Genomic DNA, 5,804 nt, shown 5'->3' with positions numbered 1-5,804 from the left:
CTGATGATAAACGTTGTATTTGATTACAAATTGCATATTAAAGCAATGTGAGTTCTTAATTGCAATTTCTCGTGGATTTATCAGTTTAGGTCTATATTTGATCTATTTATTACGTCCGCAAACATGGCGGAATCATTATGTATATGTACCTGGCCAGTTTCGCCGCATGCTCATTTTAAAGTCAGTCCCAGACTTCCAGTGAGCCCGTTTGAGTACGTAATAATTAGATTAATCTCTTACACGTTGCGCGACCAATGATTAACAAAAGTTCAATGAGTGTCCTCTCGGAGCGGTGTAAGGTCGAAGGAATTGTTTTTCATCAGTCACGATTACGTCATCATCGTGCGTACTATATATATATGAGCGAATGTCACGTGGGTTCCAATAATAAGGGGATTCCAAGGTGTTTACTGTGTCGGCGAGTTCGTGGTGACGTAAGATGAGACGCAAGTGTGAGGACGTGAGGCTTTGTAGGACCCCGGAGTTCAAGGGTTAAAGGTCGTCGTACAATTACAAGGTGCGGCCTTCCTCGGGTGAGTCGTGGTGACGATACCGGCTGGTCCTGACGTCACGTGCTTCGTGGTAAAAGCACACCTGGAGCGTGCCGCACCTCCAGGCCCGAAGCGAGGCCTCTGCGTGGATAAAGGTGACAATTTGTGGCGGGAATGAGACGCTCTCCCGGCGGTCGTCGCTCGATTGCTTCCTTTCGGTGGTGAAACAGAGGAAGTGGGTACATGATGTGGCACCGACCGTACCGGTTGTTGATTTCTGCTTTTTGTTTTATTTCTCCACTCGCTGCTCCTTATTACGGCCGTGATTGCGTTTTTCTTGTAAACCTTCAGATGTTCGATTTTAGAGGTTTTTTTTTTTCTTGTGAAAACGCCGTTTTTTTTACCTTTACTGACACGTGCTGAACATGAGTCGGTACGGAGGTCAAGGCTGAATGGGTCCATACGAGGGTGTACGAGGCGTGGTGGTGACCGCGGGATTATATGGGTTTGCCGGATGTGAACTTATCCTATCGGAGAGAACCCGGTCGGACAGATTTTATGCAGGTGTCGCACAGATGCCCCTTCAGTGTCCCTCATGTGAACTGTCTGGCGTCGGCTGTGACCTGTAAATGTGAGTTTCTAATTCGTGTTACGTTGGAGAGTCAGGTCGTTATCAATTTATATCAATGTGTTTACAGTGTGTCTATCTTAGCATGTGTTGTGTATGCCGGGTGTCTCGGCATGGCTTGTGTGTGCTGGGGGGCTTAGCATGGCTTGTGTGTGTGCTGGGGGGCTTAGCATGGCTTGTGTGTGTGCTGGGGGGCTTAGCATGGCTTGTGTGTGCTGGGGGGCTTAGCATGGCTTGTGTGTGCTGGGGGGCTTAGCATGGCTTGTGTGTGCTGGGGGGCTTAGCATGGCTTGTGTGTGCTGGGGGGCTTAGCATGGCTTGTGTGTGCTGGGGGGCTTAGCATGGCTTGTGTGTGCTGGGGGGCTTAGCATGGCTTGTGTGTGCTGGGGGGCTTAGCATGGCTTGTGTGTGCTGGGGGGCTTAGCATGGCCTGTGTGCCGGGTGGCTCGGCATGGCCTGTGAGTGCCGGGTGGCTCGGCATGGCCTGTGAGTGCCGGGTGGCTCGGCATGGCCTGTGTGTGCCGGGTGGCTCGGCATGGCCTGTGTGTGCCGGGTGGCTCGGCATGGCCTGTGTGTGCCGGGTGGCTCGGCATGGCCTGTGTGTGCCGGGTGGCTCGGCATGGCCTGTGTGTGCCGGGTGGCTCGGCATGGCCTGTGTGTGCCGGGTGGCTCGGCATGGCCTGTGTGTGCCGGGTGGCTCGGCATGGCCTGTGTGTGCCGGGTGGCTCGGCATGGCCTGTGTGTGCCGGGTGGCTCGGCATGGCCTGTGTGTGCCGGGTGGCTCGGCATGGCCTGTGTGTGCCGGGTGGCTCGGCATGGCCTGTGTGTGCCGGGTGGCTCGGCATGGCCTGTGTGTGCCGGGTGGCTCGGCATGGCCTGTGTGTGCCGGGTGGCTCGGCATGGCCTGTGTGTGCCGGGTGGCTCGGCATGGCCTGTGTGTGCCGGGTGGCTCGGCATGGCCTGTGTGTGCCGGGTGGCTCGGCATGGCCTGTGTGTGCCGGGTGGCTCGGCATGGCCTGTGTGCCGGGTGGCTCGGCATGGCCTGTGTGTGCCGGGTGGCTCGGCATGGCCTGTGTGTGCCGGGTGGCTCGGCATGGCCTGTGTGTGCCGGGTGGCTCGGCATGGCCTGTGTGTGCCGGGTGGCTCGGCATGGCCTGTGTGTGCCGGGTGGCTCGGCATGGCCTGTGTGTGCCGGGTGGCTCGGCATGGCCTGTGTGTGCCGGGTGGCTCGGCATGGCCTGTGTGTGCCGGGTGGCTCGGCATGGCCTGTGTGTGCCGGGTGGCTCGGCATGGCCTGTGTGTGCCGGGTGGCTCGGCATGGCCTGTGTGTGCCGGGTGGCTCGGCATGGCCTGTGTGTGCCGGGTGGCTCGGCATGGCCTGTGTGTGCCGGGTGGCTCGGCATGGCCTGTGTGTGCCGGGTGGCTCGGCATGGCCTGTGTGTGCCGGGTGGCTCGGCATGGCCTGTGTGTGCCGGGTGGCTCGGCATGGCCTGTGTGTGCCGGGTGGCTCGGCATGGCCTGTGTGTGCCGGGTGGCTCGGCATGGCCTGTGTGTGCCGGGTGGCTCGGCATGGCCTGTGTGTGCCGGGTGGCTCGGCATGGCCTGTGTGTGCCGGGTGGCTCGGCATGGCCTGTGTGTGCCGGGTGGCTCGGCATGGCCTGTGTGTGCCGGGTGGCTCGGCATGGCCTGTGTGTGCCGGGTGGCTCGGCATGGCCTGTGTGTGCCGGGTGGCTCGGCATGGCCTGTGTGTGCCGGGTGGCTCGGCATGGCCTGTGTGTGCCGGGTGGCTCGGCATGGCCTGTGTGTGCCGGGTGGCTCGGCATGGCCTGTGTGTGCCGGGTGGCTCGGCATGGCCTGTGTGTGCCGGGTGGCTCGGCATGGCCTGTGTGTGCCGGGTGGCTCGGCATGGCCTGTGTGTGCCGGGTGGCTCGGCATGGCCTGTGTGTGCCGGGTGGCTCGGCATGGCCTGTGTGTGCCGGGTGGCTCGGCATGGCCTGTGTGTGCCGGGTGGCTCGGCATGGCCTGTGTGTGCCGGGTGGCTCGGCATGGCCTGTGTGTGCCGGGTGGCTCGGCATGGCCTGTGTGTGCCGGGTGGCTCGGCATGGCCTGTGTGTGCCGGGTGGCTCGGCATGGCCTGTGTGTGCCGGGTGGCTCGGCATGGCCTGTGTGTGCCGGGTGGCTCGGCATGGCCTGTGTGTGCCGGGTGGCTCGGCATGGCCTGTGTGTGCCGGGTGGCTCGGCATGGCCTGTGTGTGCCGGGTGGCTCGGCATGGCCTGTGTGTGCCGGGTGGCTCGGCATGGCCTGTGTGTGCCGGGTGGCTCGGCATGGCCTGTGTGTGCCGGGTGGCTCGGCATGGCCTGTGTGTGCCGGGTGGCTCGGCATGGCCTGTGTGTGCCGGGTGGCTCGGCATGGCCTGTGTGTGCCGGGTGGCTCGGCATGGCCTGTGTGTGCCGGGTGGCTCGGCATGGCCTGTGTGTGCCGGGTGGCTCGGCATGGCCTGTGTGTGCCGGGTGGCTCGGCATGGCCTGTGTGTGCCGGGTGGCTCGGCATGGCCTGTGTGTGCCGGGTGGCTCGGCATGGCCTGTGTGTGCCGGGTGGCTCGGCATGGCCTGTGTGTGCCGGGTGGCTCGGCATGGCCTGTGTGTGCCGGGTGGCTCGGCATGGCCTGTGTGTGCCGGGTGGCTCGGCATGGCCTGTGTGTGCCGGGTGGCTCGGCATGGCCTGTGTGTGCCGGGTGGCTCGGCATGGCCTGTGTGTGCCGGGTGGCTCGGCATGGCCTGTGTGTGCCGGGTGGCTCGGCATGGCCTGTGTGTGCCGGGTGGCTCGGCATGGCCTGTGTGTGCCGGGTGGCTCGGCATGGCCTGTGTGTGCCGGGTGGCTCGGCATGGCCTGTGTGTGCCGGGTGGCTCGGCATGGCCTGTGTGTGCCGGGTGGCGCGGCATGGCCTGTGTGTGCCGGGTGGCTCGGCATGGCCTGTGTGTGCCGGGTGGCTCGGCATGGCCTGTGTGTGCCGGGTGGCTCGGCATGGCCTGTGTGTGCCGGGTGGCTCGGCATGGCCTGTGTGTGCCGGGTGGCTCGGCATGGCCTGTGTGTGCCGGGTGGCTCGGCATGGCCTGTGTGTGCCGGGTGGCTCGGCATGGCCTGTGTGTGCCGGGTGGCTCGGCATGGCCTGTGTGTGCCGGGTGGCTCGGCATGGCCTGTGTGTGCCGGGTGGCTCGGCATGGCCTGTGTGTGCCGGGTGGCTCGGCATGGCCTGTGTGTGCCGGGTGGCTCGGCATGGCCTGTGTGTGCCGGGTGGCTCGGCATGGCCTGTGTGTGCCGGGTGGCTCGGCATGGCCTGTGTGTGCCGGGTGGCTCGGCATGGCCTGTGTGTGCCGGGTGGCTCGGCATGGCCTGTGTGTGCCGGGTGGCTCGGCATGGCCTGTGTGTGCCGGGTGGCTCGGCATGGCCTGTGTGTGCCGGGTGGCTCGGCATGGCCTGTGTGTGCCGGGTGGCTCGGCATGGCCTGTGTGTGCCGGGTGGCTCGGCATGGCCTGTGTGTGCCGGGTGGCTCGGCATGGCCTGTGTGTGCCGGGTGGCTCGGCATGGCCTGTGTGTGCCGGGTGGCTCGGCATGGCCTGTGTGTGCCGGGTGGCTCGGCATGGCCTGTGTGTGATGGGTGGAAATGGAAATGGTCATACAAGTTTTGTTCGCATCAGTCTAATATGCACTGCCCAATGAAAGTTCGTTCTCCTAATGCAGATGAAAGAAAATGGTGGTCTTTAATTTAAATAAATATATAAAAACTTTTGGTTTTCACCAGACTTTTCAAAGCTGAATAGTGTTTGCAAGTATAGGATTTATAAGCAAACTGATGGACATGTGATTCCCACACATGGATGCTTCTTTGTGATGGTTGTACCCCCCAACACAAGTCGGGGGCCAAATCTTCCCCGTTCTTCCCTGCTGCCCTGATTTGTCAGGGCAGCATGGTCACGGTCAGAGTGCCGAACGGCCCCCATGGACCGGCCATTTCCCTCTTGTCTCTTTCTTTCTTTCTTTCTCTCTCTAACTCTGTTGTGGCCTCGACTTCGTGAAGGCGGGGGTGCACCATCCTAGATGTGGGGGGTCTTTGGGTTGCTCCTGAGATCAACTGGCTGTCTCCTTGCCGTGGGCTTGTTAAAGAGAACTGTTCGGGGCTATACAACAACACCGTGCAACATTGTCTATCCTCAAACTCTACAAAGATGAAAAATAATGGCGAGCACTGATATAATGTGATGTGCCATGCTCTGTGCTGTAGAAGGCAGAATGAGGAAAAGAGAGGAAGACAGGGGAAGGAAGATAGGAGAACAAGATAGGAGAACAAGATATGAGTATTGCGTTGCAATGCATGTCCCCTACCGGCAGTCTGTCGTCCGGAAAACTGTTGGGGAAATTACCCAGGGTTATTTAGCCACAGGTTCTGAATCGTTCCCAATCGCAAATTACCTCAGGACGGGCTCACCTGTGATTCGCACTCGGGACTTCGATTTATACACCTTGCAGACAGGTCAGCAGAAGCACGAGAAAATAAGTTGTTGATAAAGAACCTTTCGAGTCGCTAAATATCAGTAATTTATTATATTTTCCGGTTCACGATCAATGATCGATGTGTGTATATCTATATTATAATAGCCGTAGATGATTCTGTCTGTCTGTCTAT

At 60.8% G+C, this 5,804-nt stretch overlaps 1 protein-coding gene across 9 annotated transcripts in view; it reads left to right on the top strand.

Annotated features, from left to right (window-relative positions):
- The first annotated feature begins 238 nt into the window (after nucleotides 1-238).
- Nucleotides 239-5,804, top strand: part of LOC137431116 (C-myc promoter-binding protein) — a 65,381-nt gene continuing 59,815 nt past the window's right edge. For 3 of the 9 annotated variants that reach the window (XM_068122073.2, XM_068122072.2, XM_068122068.2), the window contains exon 1: nucleotides 508-646. The gene's annotated coding sequence lies outside the window, so the exon portion shown is untranslated. Of the gene's footprint in view, nucleotides 1,123-5,804 lie in introns of all 9 variants that reach the window. The other 6 variants (XM_078781487.1, XM_068122074.2, XM_078781488.1 and 3 more) reach the window with 6 other exon arrangements.

This window comes from Myxine glutinosa, chromosome 7 (assembly GCF_964187855.1).
Source record: "Myxine glutinosa chromosome 7, kmMyxGlut1.1, whole genome shotgun sequence".
Lineage (NCBI taxonomy): Eukaryota > Metazoa > Chordata > Myxini > Myxiniformes > Myxinidae > Myxine > Myxine glutinosa.
The sequence above is the reverse complement of the archived record's forward strand: the minus strand, read 5'-3'. Positions and strand labels throughout refer to the sequence as shown.